The sequence below is a fragment of the Anabrus simplex genome, chromosome 1 (assembly GCF_040414725.1).
Source record: "Anabrus simplex isolate iqAnaSimp1 chromosome 1, ASM4041472v1, whole genome shotgun sequence".
NCBI lineage: Eukaryota > Metazoa > Arthropoda > Insecta > Orthoptera > Tettigoniidae > Anabrus > Anabrus simplex.
Genome location: NC_090265.1, coordinates 1,194,791,409 through 1,194,818,104, shown reverse-complemented (window position 1 = coordinate 1,194,818,104; position 26,696 = coordinate 1,194,791,409). Strand labels below are relative to the sequence as shown.

At 42.2% G+C, this 26,696-nt stretch overlaps 1 protein-coding gene across 3 annotated transcripts in view; it reads left to right on the top strand.

The window, feature by feature from the left end:
* LOC136877429 (sodium-coupled monocarboxylate transporter 2) overlaps nt 1–26,696 on the top strand; it is a 426,077-nt gene that overhangs the window by 87,188 nt on the left and 312,193 nt on the right. The gene's annotated exons all lie outside the window — the stretch shown is intronic.

Here is a 26,696-nt window from a genome sequence, read left to right as displayed (position 1 = left end):
TGGTTCCAGGTTATGTTACCCTGTTGAGGATTACTCGATTCGAGAACTGGAAAAATCCGAAGAAAGCAGCTCGATTTGTTCTGCGTGATTTCCGACAAGAGAGTAGCGTCACAAAGATGTTCCAAAGTTTGGACTGGGAAAACTAGGGAGAAAGACTAGCTGCTCGACTAAGTGATATGTTCCGACATGTCAATGGAGAGATGGCGTGGAATGACATTAGTAGACGGATAAGTTTGAGTGGTGTTTTTAAAAATAGGCAAGATTACAATATGAAGATAAAGTTGGAATTCAAGAGGAAAAATTGGGGCAAATATTCATTTATAAGAAGTGTTAGGGATTGGAATAATTTCCCAAGAGAGATGTTCGATAAATTTCCAAATTCTTTGAAATTATTTGTTATTTTTTTGTTAGTGGTTTTACGTCGCACTGACACAGATAGGTCTTATGGTGACGATGGGATAAGAAAGGCCTAGGAGTTAGAAGGAAGCAGCCGTGGCCTTGATTAAGGTACAGCCCCATCATTTGCCTAGCGTGAAAATGGGAAACCACGGAAAACCATCTTCAGAGCTGCCGACAGTGGGATTCGAACCCAATATCTCCCGGATTCAAGCTCACAGCCACGCGCCTCTAACCGCACGGCCAAATCGCCCGGTTTGAAATTATTTAAGAAAAGACTAGGAAAACAACTGAGAGAAAATCTGCCACCTGGGTCACTGTCCTAAATGCCCTGATTGATTGGTTTTACGTACAATCCTTAAGAATAAAACGCCCTGGTGCTAGCAAGAGGCAGTTATCCTTCAAGTCATAATATTATGATTATCTTTCTCACTCAGTTGGATTAGAACTAAGAAGTTTTCCTTGAGTCCGTCAGCAAGATAGCATAAGGTATAACTGTACTTGGAAATATAATATGTTGTTTTTATTTTCTTTGCATGACCCTGCATGTTTAGATTTTACAGGGAAACATGTCAACTGTTAATCAATAAGCAATGATGAAACATTATTGCTTCGTATTAAATATGCTTTGAAAAATATTGACTTTCAGTTAATCGATACTAATGTTCATTGTGGCATCCTTGTAATGCATTAATATTTGTCTCTGGTATTCCTTCTTGTAGCAATGTGCAGTGGTAGAAAGAAGAAATGTATACAGTACATTTCAAAAATGATTAGGGTTATAGTTCGTTGTTCATTGACGTTCAACAAGTGTACGGGCGCATACAAATATTATAAACTATTAGTATATTGCTTGAACGTATTGGTCCTTTTTTGTACTGCAAGGGTCCTGAGATTAGTGGATTTCGCACGAAAGTATGGAAATAAAACTTCTGTGTGAAAAGAGAGTAGGAATGCGTAAAATTAAAACGTATCAATTCATTTCTGTACACATTTCGATGGTTCAGAACCACACAGGAATTTTAATTTTTTACAGGAGAAATAAGTCTAAAGGAGCTCTTAAGTGGTTTCCAATCGCTACTGATCTGCATTTAGGGCAGTCGCCCAGGTGGCAGATTCCCTATCTGTTGTTTTCCTGGCGTTTTCTTAAATGATTGCAAAGAAATTGGAAATTTATTGAACATCTCCCCTGGAAAGTTATTCCAATCTCTAACTCCCCTTTCTATAAATGAATATTAGCCCCAACCTGTCCTCTTGAATTCCAGCTTTATCTTCATATTATGGTCGTTCCTACTTTTAAAGATACCACTGAAACGTATTCGTCTACTGATGTCAATCCACGCCATCTTTCCACTGACAATTCGGAACATACCACTTAGTCGAGCAGCTCGTCGTCTTTTTCCCAAGTCTTACCAGCCCAAACTTTGCAACATTTTTTTTTAACGCTACTCTTTTGTTGAAAATCACTCAGATCAAATCGAGCTGCTTTTCTCAGGATTTTTTTCCATTCTTGAATCAATTAATCCTGGCGAGGGTCCCATACACTGGAACCATATTCTAGTTGGGGTCTTACCAGAGACTTATATGCCCTCTGCTTTACATCTTTACTACAACCCCTAAATACCCTCATAACCATGTGCAGAGATCTGTACCCTTTAATAGTCCGGCTCCATGGCTAAATGGTTAGCGTGCTGGCCTTTGGTCTCAGGGGTCCCTGGTTCGATTCCCGCCAGTGTCGGGAATTTTAACCATCGTTGGTTAATTTCCCTGGCACGGGGGCTGGGTGTATGTGTTGTCTTAATCATCATTTCATCCTCATCACGACGCGCAGGTCGCCTACGGGTGTCAAATAAAAAGACCTGCACCTGGCGAGCCGAACCCGACCTGGGATATCCCGGTACTAAAAGCCATACGACATATTTCATTTGTACTCTTTAATTACAATCATATGTATGTGATTATAATTGTAACTAGAACTTTTCAAATGTTACATTAAAGCAAATTGAAAGTTCGTGTATACCAGAAATCACCATGGAGACTTCACGCTGACACCCTGAACTCTGGTTACGATAGAATTGCTCTGAACCTGTTTCCAGTATTTGAAAGCAAAGGGTGATGCTACATAGCATGATAACTAATAACACTTTTCCATATGTAGGGATCGTTTCTGTTTTTCTTTCTTTTCTTCTGACATCTTAACATTCTGTTAGTTTAATTTTCTTCTTATTCCCTTCATTCTCGCCTTGTTTCGGTAACTTCTTTATTCCTCTTCCCCTGCATTTTATTATTCTTATTCTAAGTATTCGTCATTTTTCCAGTCTGATGACCTTGCTAGTTTCTTATTTGGCGACGTGTCTGCCGAGGAACCCTCAGACTTACGTACAAATGTGGCGATATTAACTACTACTTGGTATTTAATGCATCTTGAGCCGCCTGGAGACGAACGAGGGTACCATTTCAACAGTACTTTTCTAACCATCAAGGAATATTTCTTCCTATTTTATGTTCTCAATATCAGACTTGTCGTGTCATGGAGGACGAACTAATGTCGGAGGCTCCCAGGATGATCTTCTCCACCTATGTCCACTTTTCCCTTCCACCCTGGTTTCTGTGATCAGTTGTATTTCTGAAGATGGGACCAAAAGGGGGTGCTCTCTTGCGTTTTGCGATGCTTAGCATTTCGCAGGAGTTCCCAGCACGACGGAGAGCTTCTAGTCTACCGGTGCATTGTCAGCATTCTGAGATACATCTGCATTTCAAAGGCTGTGCATTGACGAGACCTTTAGCGCCCAATCTTCGACACCATAAAACTGCACCGTTAACACACAACACTTCATTACACGCAACCAATTTTCGAAATGGGGGTCATGGTTTCATACAAGATGTTTTAACTTCATAAATTCAATTCATTAATATAGCAACGATGAGATTAATTCAAGACTAGCTTGCAAATTTCTAGACTTCAGAAAATAATTGAACTCTCATTGCAACTCTATCACGCACACCTTTGCCACCTTGACTAGGCAACCTCGTAAATTTGCCATATTCAGTTAAAATATAAACTTATTCCGTACTGATTCACAATTTAAATAATACATGTTTGTATAAAACTTATAATTGTCATTGTTGTCTAGTTATAAAGTAGGATTAGCATATTTGAACTTCTCCGTCTGTAAACACGGGGTAAAGTTAAACAATTCGGGGTTTTTTTTTGCTATTGGCTTTACGTCGCATCGACATAGATAGGTCCTATGGCGACGATGGGATAGAAAAGGACTAGGAGTAGGAAGGAAGTGGCCGTGGCCTAAATTAAGGTACAGTCTCTGCCTTTGCCTGGTGTTAAAATGGGAAACTGCAGAAAACCATCTTCAGGGCTGCCGAGGGTGGGGAGGAAACCCACAATCTTCAGAATGCAACCTCACAGCTGCGCGCCCCAAACCGCACGGCCAACTCGCTCGATCAACTCTTGTTCTTTTCCAACCGTACGGTATTAGGTTTTCGAGGCCTAGGGAGTCTTACATTTTCACGCCCTTCGTGACTCTTTCTTTCTTTTGCCGATACCTTCATTCTTCGACGTGTCGGACCTCTTTAATTTTCCTTCTGAGTAGTGTTAATGAAGGAAAGCTGCCCATTTGTGCTTCCTGGTAAAACAGTAATCATCACCATCGGCAGGGGAAGAGAAGGGCCACAATACGAGTGAAATTGAGGCTTCCTAGACCTCGCAAACTTAAAAGCGTCAGAGTCGGTCGAGAATAAGAATTGACCAAGGGAGATCGGCTAGGAAGGTCGAAAGTGAGTAGCTTGGAACAAGACTCGGATAGTTATCCCTGGGATCCCCTTTTAGTAGCCATGTAGGGGATGCTGTAGCAGCCCCATCCAGTACGAGAACCATCCTCACTAAAATAAGTTCTTGCCGGGCTGAGTGGCTCAGACGGTTGAGGCCCTGGCCTTCTGACCCCAACTTGGCAGGTTCGATCCTGGCTCAGACCGGTGGTATTTGAAGGTGCTCAAATACTTCAGCCTCGTGTCGGTAATTTACTGGCACGTAAAAGAACTCCTGCGGGACTAAATTGCGGCACCTCGGCGTCTCCGAAAACCGTAAAAGAGTAGTTAGTGGGACGTAAAGCAAATAACATTATTATTAAAATAAGTTCATGTTTACCACTTCACCTTGCCAGTGTTTTCTTTCAATAGTTGTAGAACTAACGTGTACACAAATTAGGCTGTGTACTGAATGCAGTGCTACTTGGACTGCTGACAAGTGTGACACGTCCTTCGTTCACACTTATTATGAGAGTTCCGGCATCGCTGTCTTCAGATGTGAGGCCCTCCTGTGGTTACCAGATACACCAGTAGTTCCCAGACTTTCCATCTGGCGTCCCCCTTTGTAAGCTTTTCAAATTCTGTCTCCGAACCCCATACCATTATTGCACTTGTTTTCTCTGAAACACTTATGTGAGAAAAGCTTAGAATAAATGGGAAGATTTCAAAATTCTCAATTGTACAGTATGGTAACCAATTTTAACAACTAGGGTGTGCGGGTGAATCTGAAACAAAATATAAATTGAAATATACTGGGTTATGTAGCGCATACATATCTACAAAATGTCACTGTAATATTTGTACCAAATGGAACATAATAATTCCTTGTACACAAATGAAGTGAAAAAACTCCCGGTGAGTTAAGAAATACCGTCGGTACTATCGAAATATATATATACGTACTTACGGGTTGTAGACAGGACTCCCTTATGTTGTATTCCGCTGCTCGTGCCGTCTTTTGTTTCTTTCTTGAGGTCCAGGGCTTGCACCGACGAATAGGAGTGCTATGTCTGTGAATTCTCATTATCTTTGTTCATATGACTAGCGCGGGCAGTTCAAACAGCAAAATAGCATGATCCCAGGACCAATAAATATACCATTTAATGAATGAGTTAGGGCACAAGACGAATGAGCAACATGAAGGAAACGACACCTAATTAATACAAACAACTTCAATGAGCAAAGACATCACACACGAAAGTGTTAGACAAACAAAACACGTACGGAAGCGCTGCGACGTAGCAGAAAAAAAGATAGTTGTAAAGTAGTAAAGTATGTATCTATATAATTCTCTGCGAGTAAAATATTTCGTACTATTTCATAATTTACCGCAGATTTTCGACTTTATTTGTGTAAAAGCAATTATTATGTTCCATTTGGGACAAATATTACAGTGACATTTCGTAGATAGGAATGCGCTACGTAACCATGAATGAACATCACAGAAGATGCTGGAAATGGTCTCATCTGAAGAAAAGGAAAATCTAAGGATGCAGAAGTCTTGACTCCACTTCACTCAGAAACCACCGGCAGAGCTCAACACGCGGTGTTTTATCGTGAGCACCATTTTGTGTTGCATTCAACTGTTCATTAAACACGTCTGCTTCTCTGTCACTCACATGTAATGACTCAGTGACGTACTCGGGAGATGCGCACGCGCAGACCTTTGACGGCAACTGATTATGCATCGAAATCACGGTCTCCAACATTTCCTGTGATGAGCACTTCATTAACAAGGGTGAATTCGGCGTCAGTCTTATAAATATTTTCCGGGTCTGTTTTATTTCGACCACTTTGTGTGAAGTAACCATACGTCTACATAGTGTTATCAAGCTGCTGCTTCAAATCCAAAATGTTGGTCTAAAGAGAAGCTAATAATTATATATATTTGCTACGGGACTTACGTCGCACCGATACAGATAGGTCTTATGGCGACGATGGGATAGGAAAGGCCTAGGAGTTGGAAGGAAGCGGCCGTGGCCTTAAGGTACAGCCCCAGCATTTGCCTGGTGTGAAAATGGGGAAACCACGGAAAACCATCTTCAGGGCTGCCGGTAGTGGGATTCGAACCTACTATCTCCCGGATGCAAGCTCACAGCCGCGCGCTAAAATAATTATTTCCACTCACATTAATAGAAGTTATGTGAGTGAAGAATGTTCAAAAATATCGCTGAAGAACTTGGACTTGTCATTTAGAAACGTGATTAATTCTTCGTGCACATTTAAGAAAAGCTCGTACTTCGAGGAAGATCCATTTAATAGCGAAGAAAGACTTGAATTTTACTGGAAATAAACGTTGAGAAAATATATAAAATCAATAAGATCTCGGTTCAAGAAATGCAAGCACAATAGACATATGAGGCGGAACGTCATTGTTTGGTGTGTGACAGGGAATCTGAAAATTCTAAACTAGTTTCGTATTTAGATGAAATGTGAATTCACGCTCATTATACACTGACTGACAGAGCAAATGCAACACCAAGAAGGAGTGGTTCGAAAGGGATGAAAGTTGGGGAAAAAACAGAGACGGCACGGACGAATAATTGATGTTTATTTCAAACCGATATGCAGGTCACACAATGCGCACGGCATCGACTCAGTAGGATGTAGGACCACCGCGAGCGGCGATGCACGCAGAAACACGTCGAGGTACAGAGTCAATAAGAGTGCGGATGGTGTCCTGAGGGATGGTTCTCCATTCTCTGTCAACCATTTGCCACAGTTGGTCGTCCGTACGAGGCTGGGGCAGAGTTTGCAAACGGCGTCCAATGAGATCCCACACGTGTTCGATTGGTGAGAGATCCGGAGAGTACGCTGGCCACGGAAGCATCTGTACACCTCGTAGAGCCTGTTGGGAGATGCGAGCAGTGTGTGGGCGGGCATTATCCTGCTGAAACAGAGCATTGGGCAGCCCCTGAAGGTACGGGAGTGCCACCGGCCGCAGCACATGCTGCACGTAGCGGTGGGCATTTAACGTGCCTTGAATACGCACTAGAGGTGACGTGGAATCATACGCAATAGCGCCCCAAACCATGATGCCGCGTTGTCTAGCGGTAGGGCGCTCCACAGTTACTGCCGGATTTGAGACCTTTCTCCACGCCGACGCCACACTCGTCTGCGGTGACTATCACTGACAGAACAGAAGCGTGACTCATCGGAGAACACGACGTTCCGCCATTCCCTCATCCAAGTCGCTCTAGCCCGGCACCATGCCAGGCGTGCACGTCTATGCTGTGGAGTCAATGGTAGTCTTTTGAGCGGACGCCGGGAGTGCAGGCCTCCTTCAACCAATCGACGGGAAATTGTTCTTGTCGATATTGGAACAGCCAGGGTGTCTTGCACATGCTGAAGAATGGCGGTTGACGTGGCGTGCGGGGCTGCCACCGCTTGGCGGCGGATGCGCCGATCCTTGCGTGCTGACGTCACTCGGGCTGCGCCTGGACCCCTCGCACGTGCCACATGTCCCTGCGCCAACCATCTTCGCCACAGGCGCTGCACCGTGGACACATCCCTATGGGTATCGGCTGCGATTTGACGAAGCGACCAACCTGCCCTTCTCAGCCCGATCACCATACCCCTCGTAAAGTCGTCTGTCTGCTGGAAATGCCTCCGTTGACGGCGGCCTGGCATTCTTAGCTATACACGTGTCCTGTGGCACACGACAACACGTTCTACAATGACTGTCGGCTGAGAAATCACGGTACGAAGTGGGCCATTCGCCAACGCCGTGTCCCATTTATCGTTCGCTACGTGCGCAGCACAGCGGCGCATTTCACATCATGAGCATACCTCAGTGACGTCAGTCTACCCTGCAATTGGCATAAAGTTCTGACCATTCCTTCTTGGTGTTGCATTTGCTCTGTCAGTCAGTGTACTATGAGTAAATAACAGCAACACGATGACTAAGTTTGTGTACGGAAGATTAACAGCTTTGGTCAGAAATGTCTAATTGTCTATGCTGGTATTACCTTGCTAATGTTAAAGTGGTCACCACAGGGAGTAGAAGTCGAGAGAATTTTAATTCAGCTAGGAGACATCAGATACGATAGTGGCAACTTTGTTAGCAGCAATGAACAACCTGGTTAGTGAAAAATTAATATTCTACTCCGTAATTACGCATTGGCTAATATTTTTCAGTTTGTGTTTCACTTATTTTTCAGTGATAATTTCACATTCTTTTTACTTTTATGCTTCGGATATCTTTTCTTTCATTTGTTGAGCTTTGCTTTTCTTCTTCATTACCGGTATATGTTCCTCAAATCTTACTTAGCTTAGTTTTCCTTGATTTGATAACAGAATAGTATGTTTCTCCTATATGTGTAGTATGTAATTTACGTGGTTACGTGTAAGATAGGGCCACGAGCCCTAAGTTCGCCACTGTTAAATAAATAAATAAATAAATAAATAAATAAATAAATAAATAAATAAATAAATAAATAAATAAATAAATAAATAAATAAATACTAGTTCTCTCAATGGCGAATTGTGTATTGTTTGATTTCCATGTAGGTTGTTATTGCTTCTGGTTTTTGGAACTGTGTTATTACCTCTACAAAGCGACATGACTGCATGGGTACGGTCAGTACACGCGTCTCTCCCACCGCTGGCACCCCTTAAGATGGTTTTGCGTGATTTCCTATTTTCATAGCAGACAAAGTGTACAACTAGTATAAATTGAAATATTAAATTGCTTTACCTTTAAAGGTATAACTCTCTCCCTTAATAGAGTGATTAGATAAAATTTTCAGAAAAGAGAACAGGTACCTTCAACATGTAGGACATTCAAGAAAAATGCGTTTAATTGAAAACTAGGGCGTATAATATAATATTGCATGATGTACTCAACAATGTTGTCCTAACAAACATTTAAAGTACAGTTCAAGAAAGTTGTTGTTAATATTTGAAATTCTATTTTACTAGGAACATTTTTTCAATGTTAAAGCAATACTACCGGGCGAGTTGGCCGTGCGGTTTAGGGCTCGCAGCTGTGAACTTGCATCCGGGAGATAGTGGGCTCGAACCCCACTGTCAGCAGCCCTGGATGTGGTTTTCCGTGGTTTGCCATTTTCACACCAGGTAAATGCTGGGGTTGTACCTTAATTAAGGCCACAGCCGCTTCCTTCCCATTCCTAGGCCTTTCCTATCCCCTCGTCACCACAAGACCTATCTGTGTCGGTGCGACGTAAAGCAAATAGCAAGAAAAAAAAAAAAAAGCAAAACGGCCTACCAATAGACAAATCGGGCCTACGTCTCCACAAAAATAACTAATTTTTCATTAAATTTCCTTTATTGGCTATGGGTATATTTGTTGGCGCTAGGAAAATGAAGCTATCAGCTTGCATCGCAGTTTTTTTCCAAATTTGAATTATTTGTTTTTATTTTCCAAAGTCTCACCAAATTACAGACTACGTTTCGACATTCTTCAAAGTTTCCAGATTCGCGGGCCACCAATGATCAATGAACCTATCACACATACGCGACCTTCATACACGCCAAGCAAAGTTAAAAAAGAATAAACTCCTGATTTGTACGAACAGAAACGAGCGATTTATTTTACGTGATACGAACTGTTTTCTAAAATCTTGCGAATAAGCTCGAGTATTTCAATCAAAATAGGCTATGGATGTTTTCATCTTGCGACCGAATTTGTAAACGCACGATTACTTTAAGGCGACTTGAAGCAAATCCTATGGAAGTATGACGTAATTTGAATGTACTATTTCAAGATGTAGGACATTTTGGAATTATTGAAAATTCCCCTCCTCCTCCCCAGGACAGACTGTGAAATGTAGGACATGTCAGGAACTACTGTTTACCCTGTCCCTTAATGACGACTCTTAACTTCCACAATCAGTCTCATTACTTCACGGAACGATACGCTTCACTGAATAGATCACGCTCAGGTGTGATGAGATGCACAACCCACCACTCAAGAAGCGAGATCACAGCACATTTGTTGCAATCTAATGCTTGCTCAGTCAGTTGCACAATGGAAGAACACAAGGCAACAATGAAGACGGCCTACACTTCAATGGGCCAACTTTGCTCCACTAAAGTTTAATCCTACGTCAACGTAGTGTTCTCTAATGTATGATGTGTGTATGTATGCATGCATGTACTGTATGTATATATTATTTTTAATACATATTTCGCTACTCACAGAAGCAATGATAGATTAAGCTCTAAGTCGTACGAAATGTTGGACGAGTAGACATCTTCATTGACCTCTTCCAATTACCCGTCGTAGTATTCCGTCCGTATTATGAGGTCGATGATGTTTGGCCAGGGGGAATAACAAGTGTGTTTATACTGCGGCAATCCAACAACAGATAACCTTTGAACCTCTTCGTGAACGGTATTGTTTTTAATTCTAAAGCCGCTGGCAATGTGTGTTGTATCTGACAATCAGCTGTTTCTGAGAGTCTCTATGTCTCTCATTTAAGAAATTAACAGTAGTTTCGGGCACTGTGGTATCAGTGACAGAGGTTTCTCTGCACAGGCCACACAGAACTTCAGGATATTCATCCATTTTGAATGTGGCTCTTCAGTCAAATCTGATTAGTTCATTAGGGACTCAAATTTGTTCGTAAGTCGGAGTGAATTATTTAGTACTTTTAGATAAGAGCAAGAAACGCTAGCTTGTCATTTATAGTTGGAAGGCATTTGTGCCACATGCTGAAAAGTGAGCTGAAAAGGCCTCTGATAAGACCATGCGATGCTTGAAGCAGAGGCTTTATCGAGACGACGTGTGAATATACATTGTGGTGGAGATTTAAACGAGATCTGAGAATACTTGCCTGCTAGCCATGATGGATTGTGGAGAACATCATTAATCTCAGTTAATGAATTTGAAACTCGTGGACTTAAAGGTTATGTCAGCATGACAAAATAAACTAAATTATGACCCTTTTTTTTTGCTAGGGGCTTTACGTCGCACCGACACAGATAGGTCTTATAGCGACGATGGGATAGGAAAGGCCTAGGAGTTGGAAGGAAGCGGCCGTGGCCTTAATTAAGGTACAGCCCCAGCATTTGCCTGGTGTGAAAATGGGAAACCACGGAAAACCATCTTCAGGGCTGCCGACAGTGGGATTCGAACCTACTGTCTCCCGGATGCAAGCTCACAGCCGCGCGCCTCTACGCGCACGGCCATCTCGCCCGGTAAATTATGTCTTTAGGTGCTCTATTATATGTGTATATGTGTATAATTAGTTGTCAAGTTCCTTGGCTAGATGATCACAGTCGCGGCCTTGGATTCAGAAGGTCCTGCGTTCTATTTCCGACCGGGATGGAGATTTTAACTACGCCCAGTTAATTCCTCTGACTCGGGAACTGAGCATTTATGTGTACAAACCTCTTCATATAAATGCTCAAACTACAATCCTTCACTGAAACATCCCTCCACATGGGGTTCGCGTCAGGAAGGGCATCCGGTCGTAAAATGGGGCAAATACCTCGTGTGCGACACATTCATACTACTCCTGGGTGTGTGAAATGGATATTTTCTCTTTTGTACGGTGCCAGCTCAGTCGCAGGCTTGGTTTATGAAAGCTGATTATCTTTGAAATGTCTCAGATTCGTATCAAGTACTGTCAGAATCTCTAACACTATCTAGAATTTTCACCTGCACCTTTCCTCTAAAATAGTACACTGAATGGCCAAAAGTCACGGGAAGGGGTGTCCCATTAGAAAATGTGCCGTGTATGACCGCTGAGCGTTGCGGCTAGCTGCGGCGTAGCTGAGCAGTCTGTCACAGACACCGCGGTGTCGTGAAGATGGCAGCAGGTCGCGAGTTAACAGACTTAGAACGTGGGATGATCATCGGCGCACGGCACATGGGTTATAGCATTGCGGAGATTACACGCGAATTCATGTTTCCAAGGTCAACAGAATCGGGAGTGAATCTTCAATATCGCAGAGATAATGTTACTACCCACCTAACCGCCGCACAGAATGACCACAGGTGTTTAACGAACGGATATCACGTCGCCTCCGCAGAACCACGCTGGGCACTCGACGGCGGGCTACTGTGAGTCAGATCACCGCCCAGAGTAATGTTGGGAGTCAGGTACCCATTTCTACCAGGACTGTAAGGAGGCACCTGCACCGCCTAGGCTTCACCAGCCGACGACAAACTCGTGTCCCTTTGCTGACACAGAGCTCAACGTCGTGCATGGGCCCGCGAACATCGGCAATGGACCATGGAACAATGGCGGCGTGTGGTATGGTCCGATGAATTCCGGTTCCAGTTGTATCGAGCTGTTGGGCGCGTGAGAGCGTGGCGTATGACCCATGAAGCTATGGATCCTGCGTGTCAACAAGGTTGTGTTCAGGCGGGAGGTGGCTCAATTCTGGTCTAGGCGGCTTTCTCATGGTCGCAATCAGGTCCTATTGTACGGCTGCAGGGAGCGCTGATAAGTGCACGTTATGTGGACATTCCTTCAGACCATCTGCATCCCTTTCCGGCCCTAGAGTATCCTGATAAAGATGCCATGTTTTAACAGGACAATGTGCCATGTCATCGCTCTGTGGTTGCACGCAAGTTGTTGGAGGAGCACTCCAGTGAAGTTATGACCATGGATTGGCCATCCAGATCCCCCAATCTTAATCCAGTCGAACATTTATGGGATGCTGTCGATTCTCCATGAACCCCGCACCAACTACACTAGACCAATTGTGGGCAGCAGTGAATCATGCGTGGGTCCAGATCCTTCCAGAACGATTTCAATACCTTGTAGAGTCGATACCTCGGCGTACTGCTGCCGTTTTGAGGGCTCGCGGAGGAGCAACTCCGTGTTAACATCCCATTCAGTGTCTTCCCATGACTTTTGGCCACTCAGTGTATATCGACTGTGTGTACAAATTTGGCTCTCAGTAATCGCTAGAGAATTAATTTACATATGCTAGTATTTGTAAAACGCAGCGAACAGTCTGGCGTGTTCGCTGGTAAAACGCGAATGGATTCATTGTTTGTCTCAGTTTTCTAATTCTTCATTTTCCTTATATTTGCTGAAATAGTACATCTGGGTTGGCGCCAGTCACCTGAACAAAAGATTGCAGAATCGAATCCAAGAGCAGGTTAATTGGAGTTTAAAAGTGCTGCAGTGCTAGAGATCCGTGTAATTATATTTATCATTGTGTTAAACAATTTGATTCAGGACAAGATTCTCGTACTGTAACTTATATTAAAATTGTCATTCAAAGGTTGTTCGTAAAGCTCATACAGGCCAAAGTAGATGCTGAAGGTAACTGTTTCGAGTCAGTCACCATTGATCTGTATTTAGGGCTGTCACCCAAGTGGCAGATTCCCTATCAGTTGTTCACCTAATCTTTTCTTAAATAGTTCAAAGAATTTGGAAATTTACTTGGTAAATTATTCCAATCCGCGATTCCTCATCCTATAAACGAATATTTGCCCCAATTCGTCCTTTCTGAATCCCAGACTTAGCTTAATATTATAATATTTCCTACTTTAAAAACTCCACTAAAACTGATTTGTCTACTGATGTCATTCCAATGGCAGCTCGGAACATACCGCTTAGTCGAGCAGCTCGTCTCCTTACTGCCATGTTTCCCAGCCAAAGTTTACAACATTTTTGTAACACTACTCTCTTGTTGGAAATCACCCAGAACAACCTCGGCACTTAGGCCCGGTTTCACAGTTTGAGTTTAAGCCGAAGCTTTAGTAAGCCACGCACGCCGCTTAAGCAAGGCTTACTCTTTGGCTTAAACACTACGAGTTTCACAGTAGGGAGACCATGTGCAGCTTTACTAAGCTGAACATCTCCGAAGTTGGTAATGCTTGCGCATGCGCAATGATTCAATTCTCATCTTTGTTTACATCCGTAGCCTATGATTGATTGACTTGTAGGTTATACATCGTTTATCAGCCAATATAATTTAGAAAAATGAACGGAAAATGTGATTCCAATAATAGTAACAAAAATAAAGTTTAAAAAAGGTCACTCGCCCGTCCTGCCGATACATATTACTACTACAGTCTAAAATGGCCATAACTTCTGAACCATTCATGCAAATAATGTCCTGACAAGGTTATTGTAATCCTTATAAAATACTGGAGGAGGTCAAACAATTTATTTCGATGAGGAATTGGAGAAAAATATCGAAATATTTATTTAATATTAAGGAGTTATATTTTTTACCGCTGAGTATAGCATAAAATGGCTTCTAGAGGGCAAACGGTTGGAAATAGGTATATACCATCGCGGACATTTTTGTAGAGGTTTATATGCTCTACAATTCGTACACTTACACTTGGGGTCTATCGTTGATGGTTCACGCAACGTAAGCCAAGAAAACAAGTGACCGACCGACATTTTTGTCTCTTTTACTGTACATCGGAACACGGAAACTGTATTATTTCACGAGCCTCGAAATATATTCAGAAATATAAGTTATTTAATGTTATTGGTTTTACGTCCCATTAACTATGAATTTGAGCACCTTCACCACAGAACTGAGACAGGATCGAACCTGCCAAGTTGGGCTATAAGAAGGCTAGCGCTCTACCATCTGAACTGAATCCTTAGCTTAAACCTCAGTTTCATACAGCTTAAGCCAGTCACAGATAAGCTCGGCTTACCACTTGCACTCCCCACTGTGAAACTCGTCCAGAGTTTAAGCTCCCGCTTAAGCCCGATCCAAGGCTTAAGCGTATACTGTGAAACCGGGCCTTAGTGTGATATTACGTGGTTAGCCCCATGGCCCGTCGTCTCCTTCCCTAGGAATTAACCTGGTTCCGGGCTGACTGAAATCAAACCTATAAACTGCTTCTAAGTGGAAGTCTTGTTTTTACATTTCTGGGCTTTTTGATCAGGAACCTAACCCATGTGTTCTGGTGAATGAAAAGTGCTTTTCTTGCTTCTCTTTGGCTCCTGCTTTTTTACTTATTATGAAGGTACAGCCCCAGCGTTGGCCTGCTGTGAACATGGGATGCTTCGGAAAGTGATCATTGCCGCTGATGACGAGCCTCAGTGTTCGAATTCACAAACTCCTGAACGCGTCACGGCTTTACTATTCTGAGGTCTGGAACGAAATTCAGGTTTAACCTTGTAAGACCAACTGAGGAGCTGTCTGATTTAAGAGGCAGTGGACTCGGTCAGGAAAGCAAAGTAATGTGGTTTAGAATGTTGTGAAGCTGACCACGTGCGCTCCAGTATTTGAAGGTCATCTGGCTGCAGTCTACTCGGTAAATAGAAACCGTTCACGGGGTTTATTTCGCTTTATTTTAATAATAATAATAATAATAATAATAATAATAATAATATTATTATTATTATTATTATTATTATTATTATTAAGAGCCTCCGTGGTTCAAATCCCAGTCACTCCATGTGAGATTTGTGCTGGTAGAGCTGAGGCGGGACAGGTTTTTCTCCGGTTTTCCGTCTTCTTTCATTCCAGCAACACTCTCCAATATCAGTTAATTTCATCTGTCAGTCATTAATTCATTGCCCCAGTGGAGTGCGACAGGCCTCGGCAGCCGGGACAATTCCTGCCATTGCAGCAAATTGGGGGCTTTATTCATCCCATCATGCGTACCCTTTTCAATGGTTTTATGAACATTTAATTTGAAGCGCATTATGGTATGCCACGGTTCGTAGTCAGAAGTCATGCATTCTGACGTTATCATGCCGTCTCTGTGGTGAAATTGTATCCGTACATTCGCTTTTTTAAAATCCTGCAGTTCTTGATGCAAAGCTTGGTTTTATCTCGTAGAAGGCAATGGTACTTTTGATCGCAGATCTTCTATACGGAACGGTTGTCTCGTGAGCTCGAAGGAGCGATTTTTGCCAGGCGTGTCTAAGGCGTACCGTATGTCATGATGGGGTCTGTTTGTACGTAGACTTTTCTCTCTTAGCAGCATGCCAGTTATTAGGAATGTTCTGCTATCGGCTGAATATATTTGTAAGCAGGGAAGGGTTAGAGAATCAAGGAGCAGTATTCTCCCGTAATCAGAGGAAGTGTATATCCTCTGGTTTGACAGGTAGTATTCAAACATAGCTGCATGCAATGGCATTACTAAGGATGAAAATCGTATATCATATTAAAGTGTTAGTCGCTTAGTAATATGCTAAGTACAGAATGTATTGCGGGTTAGGGTAAGCCTTCGCCTGCAGTATTATTGGAGTGATCATTTAATGATTTGATTGTATGATTACTCAACGTTGGATAAACTTAGAGACCTATCAATATCTCATGATTCACAGGCAGTTAGTTCCGGAGAGAATAAAACTACGAAGCAAATTGATCCAGTAGAAAGGACGGACGGATCTTCCAAAGCCGTGTTTAGTAAACTCTTTTAATATATTATCTGAGAACTTTACTTCTGTGGAGTCACCTCATCCGTTCCTTTCAATAGCAAATAACTTAATTTTATTATATTATCCGTCCAATTCTCCTCCTTTCGGAACCTCCTATCCTTCAGTGGCAAGATCAGAGCCTTGCTTATAACGAGCTACCAATTTATACCCCATCATCGTTACTTACTATACTGCTAATAATAAGAGTTGGTGTTTTACATTTCTTAGAGGGAGGTCCGTTTACTGCCTGCCGAGGCGGGATAAAGGGAGTGGCTGTGTGGTTGCCATGGAAACGAGGGTGGGGCGACTGCGGTTGCCATGAATATAACACTTCAGGGCAGCTCGTCTTGCTGGGAGTTGCCAAACCTGTCACTTTCACTGATAAGAACCTGATTGTATAAGAGTGATCGCGAATGGGACGACACCGCCTGGCCAGGTAGTCTACAACAGATCACAGCGGTCAGAATGAAGGAGGGAACAAGTGAGCCGGAAGCGAGGGGTAAGAGTATGTAGAAAGGAATGCTGGAATGTGGCAACATCGTGAAATGGCACGTGCAGTGCTCCTCCCTCCAACCTTACCTGTCAGATATCAACTCTTATTATTAGCAGTATAGCAACTTAACGTCGCAGAAACTCGAACAGGTTTTTCGGCTACGATGGAATAGGTTAGGAATCAGACGGAAGCGGCCGTCGCCTTTGGTAAGAATTTGCTAGAATTTGTTAGGTGTGAAAATGAGAAACCACGGAAAACCATTTTCAGGGTTACCGATGATTGGATTCAAACCCACAAACTTCCGAATGCAAGCTTACAGTTTCACGGCCATTCCTCGCAGTTAACTCACTCGGTCTGATTAATTTTATCTCTTGGGCTCAGATAAAAATAAACATGCGCCTTATTATGGGCCTTGATCTGCTAAAAGGCATCTGCTGCCCAACTAGGTGGCCTGCAGATATTGAAGAGTACGTGGTCAGCGTAACATCCTCAGTCTTATTACTTGGCTTTCATTACCGGGATCTCTCCAGTTCGGATGTATCGAGAATCCTGTATGCAGTACTGCATTACCTTTTTGCAGAAGTTTTCTCGATACACGAGGGAACCAGTATTGTGTACCTGTTATCGCATTATCTGCTGTCACTTGCTGGGTTATGAGGCCGTGCTAGACGGGTCATACAATCTCCGGCGGGGAGAACGGGCAGTCAGTCTGTTTGCGGCAGTGTGCTTACGCGCACTTCGGAAGAAACCGCATTGGAGTATGGACAGGCACACGATGTGTTGCTTGTGGGCACTCACAAGGAAAGGGCACAAACTCACCCGGGCATTGAACAATCGGTGTAGGTGGAAATGGTAGAGCATGGGCTAATATGGATATGTGCCAAATATTACGTACAATGGACAAGAGGGGGTAGAGAAAAATCTGATCTGTAATAGCAATTAAAATTTGGTGATTTTTATTTTGGCTAAGAGCTTTTGGCACAATGCAGTGTTCTGAACGGTCTCGCTCACTTTATTCTAGCCTCAGCTAGGTGGATATGTAAAATGTAATCTAAAATGAGCATGCCATACACGAAATTATTAAATTGTAAAATATTTGGGGCACTAAGAAATAAAAGTTAAACAAGCAATATGTTTATATTAAGATCAATTAACAGGGCCTGGATTTTGTAAAATGCTAAAAAAAAAGACATGAAAATTTTCAAATAGCGTAAGAACTATAAAAAAACAATTTAAAATACAAACTGTTTGTTGTTAAAGACTATATGAAGCCTATACATTCCTAGGTATGCAGAATATTCATAATTTATAATTTCTGCATTTTTTACATTACATTATTTCAGTTCTTTGTTTTGGAATCTTGATTTCCCTTAGAAAAACTATGAGATCTGTAGGTCGTAAAGGTTTTGATGCCACATAGTCCGTAAAGAGGAATGATCTGAAAAGGAAAATAACTTTCCTATAAAGATAATTATACTCCAGACTTCCGAATATGAACATTCACTTAACTTTGTAGTAGGCTATGCAGGTAAATAAACGGGTTGCATGATGTAAAAGATGGATAAATACTTAAAAATCACTAATAAGAAAAAGGTAAAAATGAGGAAATGACAGAAAAACGAAAAATGATCTAAAATGAAATACTTAAAACATGACTTAAATATGCATTTCTATAAATTCTTCTTCTTCTTCTTAATTTGTTTACCCTCCAGGGTCGGTTTTTACCTCGGACTCAGCGAGGGATCCCACCTCTACCACCTCAAGGGCAGTGTCCTGGAGATTGAGACTTTGGGTCCGGGGATACAACTGGGGAGAATGACCAGTACCTCGCCCAGGCGGCCTCACCTGCTATGCTGAACAGGGGCCTTGTGGAGGGATGGGAAGATTGGATGGGACAGGCAAGGAAGAGGGAAGGAAGTTCCGTGGCCTTAAGTTAGGTACCATTCCGGCATTTGCCTAGAGGGGAAGTAGGAAACCACGGTAAACCACTTCCAGGATGGCTGATGTGGTAATCGAACCCACCTCTGCTCAGCTGACCTCCAGAGGCTTAGTGGACCCCGCTCCAGCCCTCGTACCACTTTTCAAATTTCGTGGCAGAGCCGGGAATCGAACCCCGACCTTCGGGTGTGGCAGCTAATCACGCTAACCACTACACCACAGAGGTGGACATTTCTGTAATCACGGGGCCATACACAGGACGTCAGCAGTGTGTATGATGTAGAGCCTCCGTGGTTCAAATTCCGGTCACTCCATGTAAGATTTCTGCTGGACAAAGTTGAAGCGAGACGGGTTTTACTCCGGGTACTCCGGTTTTCCCTGTCATCTTTCATTCCAGCAGCACACTCCAATATTTCATTTCATTTGTCGGTCAGGCTTCGGCAGCCGGCACAATACCTATCCTCGCCGCTAGGTGGGGGCTTCATTCATTCCATTCCTGACTCGGTCGAATGACTGGAAACAGGCTGTGGATTTTTATTTCTGTGTGTATGATGCACCAATTTAGATTATACAGCGTGATTCAGCCACCCCTTCCAATGTAGTTTTATGCAACCCACAAGATCCATTCCGTCCTGAAAACATCTGCCCTGCCGGTACGCTCAGACAACACAACCGGATATCGTGGTATTTACCGCCTCACCATGATAGGATGCCGTAATGTTATACTCGTAATAAACACTGGAAGATGTACGTGTGCCTTCTAGATCATATGAAACTGGCACGCCGGCGAAACACTAAATTGATATTGTGACCGCAGTGCACCTAATACCTGCTATAATCTGCTTAGTGTGCCGTACGGAACCGTAGTGTACTTGGTAAAGGCGTGGCGGAGCGGGCTTGCATCTCAGGTGGGAGGTTCGAGTCCGGGGTGAAAATTACAAATTTTTGAAATATTTGTTCAACACGTACCGCACCCAATATAAGTTCAATACCCGCTTTCATAAACATTGTGTGTGTATGAATGCGTTTGTAACCCCAAGAAGGGCCGATTAGTTAGCAGGCCGGACACACACAGACTGGAAATAATAGGAACCTCCATGTGATGACCATTTTGGTTTATGCACATTCGGGCCCGGTGTCCAATAGATCGTCTTGCGCGCTGAGGCATTTCAGGCGTAATTGCTCGGCAGGCGTCCGTGATGAGTTGCCGGAGCTGGTCGGGCTTTTCTGGCGTTTGAGTGTAAACGACGTTCTTCAAATGTCTCCACAAGAATAAGTCTAGCGGCGTTAATTCCAGTGATCTGGCGGGCAAAGAAACAGGGCCTCCTCGTCTTATCCATTTCCCTGGCAGTTCCTCGTTCATATGGTTACGAACGGGCAAAGTCGAATGTGGTGGAGCACAATCCTGTTGCAACCACATGGTCAAACGATCGTGCAAGGGCACATCCTCCAGCAACAGTAGGAGTTTCTGACGCAGAAAGTGCAGGTAGCGTGGGCCCGTCTAATGGCCTTCAAAGAAATAAGGTCCAATCAGGTGGTCCCCCAAGATTCCACACCCAACATTCACTCCCCGTCGTACTTGATGGACCGCCTGTCGCAACCAGTGAGGATTGTCCGGACTGCAATAGTGCATGTTGTGGCGATTGATGTTCCCATTATGTGGAAGCGCGATTCGTCCGAGAACAAGATATGCGATACGAATGCTGTATCATTGTCCAGCCTGCCTAATAGCCACCGACAGAACTCCATTCGAGCTTCGAAATACCGTCCATTGAGCTCTTGGTGTAGTTCAAGATGGTATAGGTGAAATTTATGTTCATGTAGTATTCGCCAGACGGACGGACGTGCGATCGCCCTTGTACTGATGTGTGGTTTATTATGAGCTGCCTCCAGAACGGCCTCTTCTGTTTCACCTGATCGCGTTTCGTCTTGTTTCTCCACAAATGAGGAGCATGTCAACGTATTCCTCTGTAGAAAACATACCGAATCACAGCGGAGATTATAGTACATTCAGGCCTAACCAACAGGGCACAAGATAACAGCGCCATTCTACTACTTGAATGTGACAAACGTGGGCCTGTTTTAAGGTATTCAAACATCATACCTATGGAAAAATACTTGAACGATGTAGGATTCGAGCTGCCGCTGGCACATTCCGTCGATTGCTAGGCGAACGCCTAACCACATCCGCTACGCTACACTGCTGGAAACGTGCTGGTAGTACGACCAGGGCAGAGTACATTCGTCATCCGGTTCTGTGTTTAAGACATTAGTTACTGCACTGTTATCTAGTTTTATGCATTGATTCCCCTCTTCGTTAGACCCGGTCACGAGGCACGACACACTAACATAGTTAGGGACTACATTGTAAAAGGACGTTGTTACATGATTTCAAGGCGTAATGTTTTGCGAACGGATGATATAACATTTCGCTAAGGTTCATAATCGTGTGCGAAATGTGCTCACTGAACATTAGTACCATACAGTACGTCTGCAGGGGAATAGCACTCCTACAACCATGTGCACGTTAGCTGAGCTACAGCAAACGATATTGGACGGGGCTGCTAAATCACACTGTATGTGACCGGAATCCAGCCCTTTTAATTAAATACTACGCAATATATGATAGACTATGATTACTAATTATCTGCTTGACTGTTTGTCTCTGGGTCTGATGTTTGTTGCTGCTCCAAAAAAAATGTCAGTGAGTAGGCTGTGTTCTACGCGTAGCGATTTTGCGCAGTGTGAACATCTAACAAACGCTGGAAGCTTGCATGCATCCAATGTGAAGTCAATAGTGAGTCCTTCAAACTATTTTAACTGCTGTTCTAAAGAACCTGGTCGTTCATATAGGTATCCACACTCGAAAGAGGCATTCCTGAATAGCGGCGCTGTAAACTGGTAGCGCACTAGGGCACGAAGGCCTGGGTCTTCCAAAAATAGTTTCTGTGCCAGGAATTGTCATGTGAATCAAAACAGTATCTGTTAAAAATGTGACGACTTGGGCGCCGGGTTTTGAAAATTAGTCGGAGTCCTCTAACTTATAGTACAAAAAAGTGGAGGGGAGGGCCCCGGAAAATGTCTGAATTTTATCCTCAAGTAAACGCAGTTTTAGATGTTTTTGAATGAGCAAACACTCTGAAAACAAACTATTGTTCTATCAGGCACTTTTTCTGCAATAATGAATTAGTACAAACAAGTCCATATAAAAGGTAAAGGTGTGTTTTAAACATATGAGAGATTTTACATCTATAAAATGCCTTTGCTAGCAGGATGTAGTGTTTACAATGCACTATGTCTTCTGGTATGGGCTAGAATAAACTTGTCACTTTCATTGCCCTGTCTCAGTCTCATCTTTGGCATTGAAAATATGGCTGCTCTCAAAAAAGTTGTTTGTAGCTGAAATAAATATCTGTAATTATTTTTCATCGTAGAATTATGGGTTCAGTATATCCCCAGAAATCTTATCAATTCCAGCCGCTTTTCTAGTTTTCAACTTTTGCATCATATTATAAATATCATTGTTATCATATGTAAATTATTATACTTCTTTAGTATTACTCTCCTCTATCTGGACATTTTCCTTGTAACGACAATCTTTACATACTGCTGACTGAATACTTCTGCCTTTTGAAGATCCTCACATACACACTCTCACTGTTCATTAATTATTCCTGGATAACATTGCTTTTAATCGCTACACTCCTACTGGCATCATTGTAATGACCTATGTTGACTTGAGCTGGGAATACCACAAAGATAGTCTTTCTGAGAATTCCGTAGCGAAGCACGGGTTCTTCGGCTAGTTTTCAATACATGTGAATTAAAAGGATGGTAGATACAAACTGTGTCTCTCAAATCTTAATGTAAAGAAACATTAGACTCGTTTTCTCTTAAATTATACCAAACTGAGTTTTAAGAAATGGTAAATTGCTTCAAATTTGGTGATTATTATTATTATTATTATTATTATTATTATTATTATTATTATTATTATTTGCTAGTTGCTTTACGCCGCACCGACACAGATAGGTCTTACGGCGACGATGGGATGGGAAAGGCCTAGGAGTTGGAAGGAAACGGCCGTGGCCTTAATTAAGGTACAGCCCCAGCATTTGCCTGGTGTGAAAATGGGAAACCACGGAAAACCATCTACAGGGCTGCCGACAGTGGGGCTCGAACCCACGATCTCCCGTATGCATTATTATTATTATTATTATTATTATTATTATTATTATTATTATTATTATTATTATATTTGTTTTCCTTAAATTTTACAAGGCTGGTAGATGGAGAAAGGGCAATCCCCACATATACGGAAGTACTGTACCTCAATCCCCACATGTATGTGTATATCTTGATTTATTCTATACATATTAGAGTAATAAGACCCAGTCTGTATAAAGACTCATTCACAACCACTCCCACACGCGCACGCATACACATTCACTGATCTTCAACTGTTCTTGCACCCATCTTTCTTGCAATTCTAATTTATATAAGTTATATGCATCACATACGGGTATCTATTTACATATACCTTTTATGGTAGAAGGTTCCAGGTACGAGCAGCCCTTGCGTAAAACCCATTTAAATATGAGGTTGTTCTGGCGAGGGGAGGGACAAGAGTAACTCCTTGGCCTCTCTTAACAGAGCAGTAATTAAGCTGCGGGCGGTGGAAAGGGGAGAGGTGTGTGTAGTCTGTCAGGGATTTCTTAAGGAAGGCTACGTCTATTTGTGTACGTAACGAGTTCGCTAGTCTAGTAGCAATGACCTGGCTGTGTTTAAAGGGATTTGTTTGTTATAGATGAGCCCACGAGAGTTGAAGTCTGACATTTGAGCGGCGAAAGCAGTAACTACGAAGTACGCTGCGTTGTCATAGTTACCTCAATCTGCGACATATCACCCTTTCATACAGGTTGAGTATTTAATCAACTATGTTGGCCTAATGCAATTCAATAAACTTGACCCGTTCCTAAGCTCGTGCAAATAATTCCGGCATTTAAGAAAGAACACGTCATTGCGATAAATATGGTATTTCATATTCACTAAAATGACAATAACCTCAACAAATACATATGTTAAATAGAGAATAGAACTGTACAACTTGCCACTGATTAACTTACAAAAATAAACTAAGAACGAAAATAATATGCAGGAAACAAACACTTAAATTATTACATAAAGCAGCAACAACTAACACAGCTAACACAGTGCCACTCCGAATAATATCACAAAAGCGACTGAGAGCAAGCCAACCCACGTGGCGACAGCATCCTTAAACGTGGCATCGCTGTTTTCGTTGCCATAGCAACAGACCATTTTCGAGTAGCGTTAGTCAACTTTTTCTCGCCGGTGGCGCTAAACGTCAGACTTCAACTCTCGTGGGCCCAACTGTAATTAAAAGTTCTGCTCGTCTCTGGAACCCTCTAGTTTCCTCACATTTTCCGTTGTCGTCGAGTGCCAGGAAGGAAGACCATATAGTAGTATAGGCCGTTTGTAGGGCATTACTTCTTCCTCCCGAGAGACATGTACGGACAAAACCTAGCGCTCTGTATGCCTTACACCTCACTTCCTCCACGTGTTCATTCCATTTACGTTGTCCATAATATGAATACCGAGCAGTTTGATGGAGTTACAAGTCGGTACTTGGATTTCACATAGAGTAGGCTGGTTCTGGAGTGGTTGTATAGCTCTGCTTATTCTTATATATTTACACTTTTTACTATGTATGTACATTTTACTTACCTCACACCACAGTTATACTATCCAGATCTGACTGGAATTGTACAATATCATCATTGTTTTTCATCGCTCTGTAAATGACTGTCATCGGCATACTGTGCCATGGTCGAATTTACACAATCCGGTAAGTCGAGAGCATAAATCGTGTATAGAAGGGGCCCTATTACACTGCCTTGAATTACTCCAGAAGTAATTGTGATTTAGTCTGATTTGTATAATGAAAAAAAGAAACTGAACGTCTTGAGTCTTTAGTAGGGTACAAAATTTAAAATCTTTAATTCTCACTCATAAATTGTTCAAACGAACAATCAATCATTTGACGAAATTGTTCGCCATAGTTTCGAGGTTCAATTTATTTTTTCATTTCTCAATTATGAACATGCATGATTGCATTGTCGTTCAATTTTCCTTGCGTCATGGTACTGCGCAGGTAAGTTTTTAATCTTCTCAGAGCTGAAATATTGCCTTCTGATGTACATGCAAAAACGAGGATAGTTAAAGCGAACTTCAGCAACTACCTCTGGAATCAATTAACCTTAATGAAGATTTGGACGAATCAGATCTAATGAATAAATCAAAATATACATATACCTCACTTGTGATTGAGAGAAAAGTAAACAAAAATTTGTTAGTGGGCTTCTCAGCCTCGCCATTGGTAATGCACGGGACAACAATACTTTGGTACTGTTAAGGTTAAAGAAATACGACGAAAATTAAGATTCCATCAGGTTTCTTTCTTTCTTTCTATCTTTCTTTCTTTTCTTCTGTTATCTTCCATATTTCTTCTCCCTGTTTGTGAGGGTGCTTGAACGCCGTAGCAGCCGCGGAGTTCGCACCTCTGCGTGACGATATTCTTGTACAGTTAAAAAACCTCCGATGCTGGTTGAATTTGCCCTGCAAATTTTTCAGGAATGATCACTTTTTGAGAAGCATTGTCTTAAAGAGAAAAAAACGGAGTAAAGTATAGAGAAAGGTCTGCTGAGACCATGTAGACAGTGGTTATCTGAATTGCGCTAGGGCTGGGAATAAAGCGTGTCCAATTTGAATTGCTAGTGCAATTGACACCTTTTTTCTCCGCTCCCCCATAGGCCATTGCACGTAATATTTGGCACATATACGTATTAGACTATATACTATCATTTTCACCAACACTGGTTCTCAAATGTTCGGGAGAGTTTGTGCCCTTTCCTTGCCGGGTAATGTTTTCAGTTTGAACAGTACTATAGCATGTGCAGCGCGGCGTGCAACGTACCAGTTGTTTACCTTTCCACTCGGCCGAAGATCCCAGAACTGATACTAGTCATTTTTTGTCTTGGTTCAGTCCTGAATTATCTTAGCTTATTTCTAATTTTCCCATAATATGAAAGATATATCATGGAATTGACTTTTTATCATTAATATATTTTTGTAATATGACCCTAGTTCCTCCCCAGTACATAATAGGTTAAAGCAAGCGAAACGATCACTACAGCTCTATCCGCAGTCCATAACCTTACGTGATAACACAAGCAGTTCCCATTGCTCAACTTGTGTTATCGGTCTAACCTCTGAATAGTGTATTTTTGTTTATATTCTCTTGAGAACGAAACATGTTTTCTGAACTTTGGCCTTAATCACTGATAAAGGATTTTAAAACGAACAATTGTTAGTGTATATTTTTTATACTCTCGCAGGACTTTGTTTACATTTATTGGGTTCTTCACATTGATCAGATATTCTTCCGGTAATGTCATGGAGATCTCTCATGCATTGGTTGCCGCGAGCACGTGTCCACTTTACTCCTTGTATTTGAGCACAAGTTAATATTATGATTTAGTACCAGAAAGTACGTGTTTAGATCTGATTTCACTGTCTTGTAGATGCTACATAAAACTGCTTTTATCTTTCTCACAGAAGAATGACGACAATTGTGAATGTTTTCCCCTTTTGTTTCAATCAATCAATCAATCAATCAATCAATCAATCAATCAATCAATCAC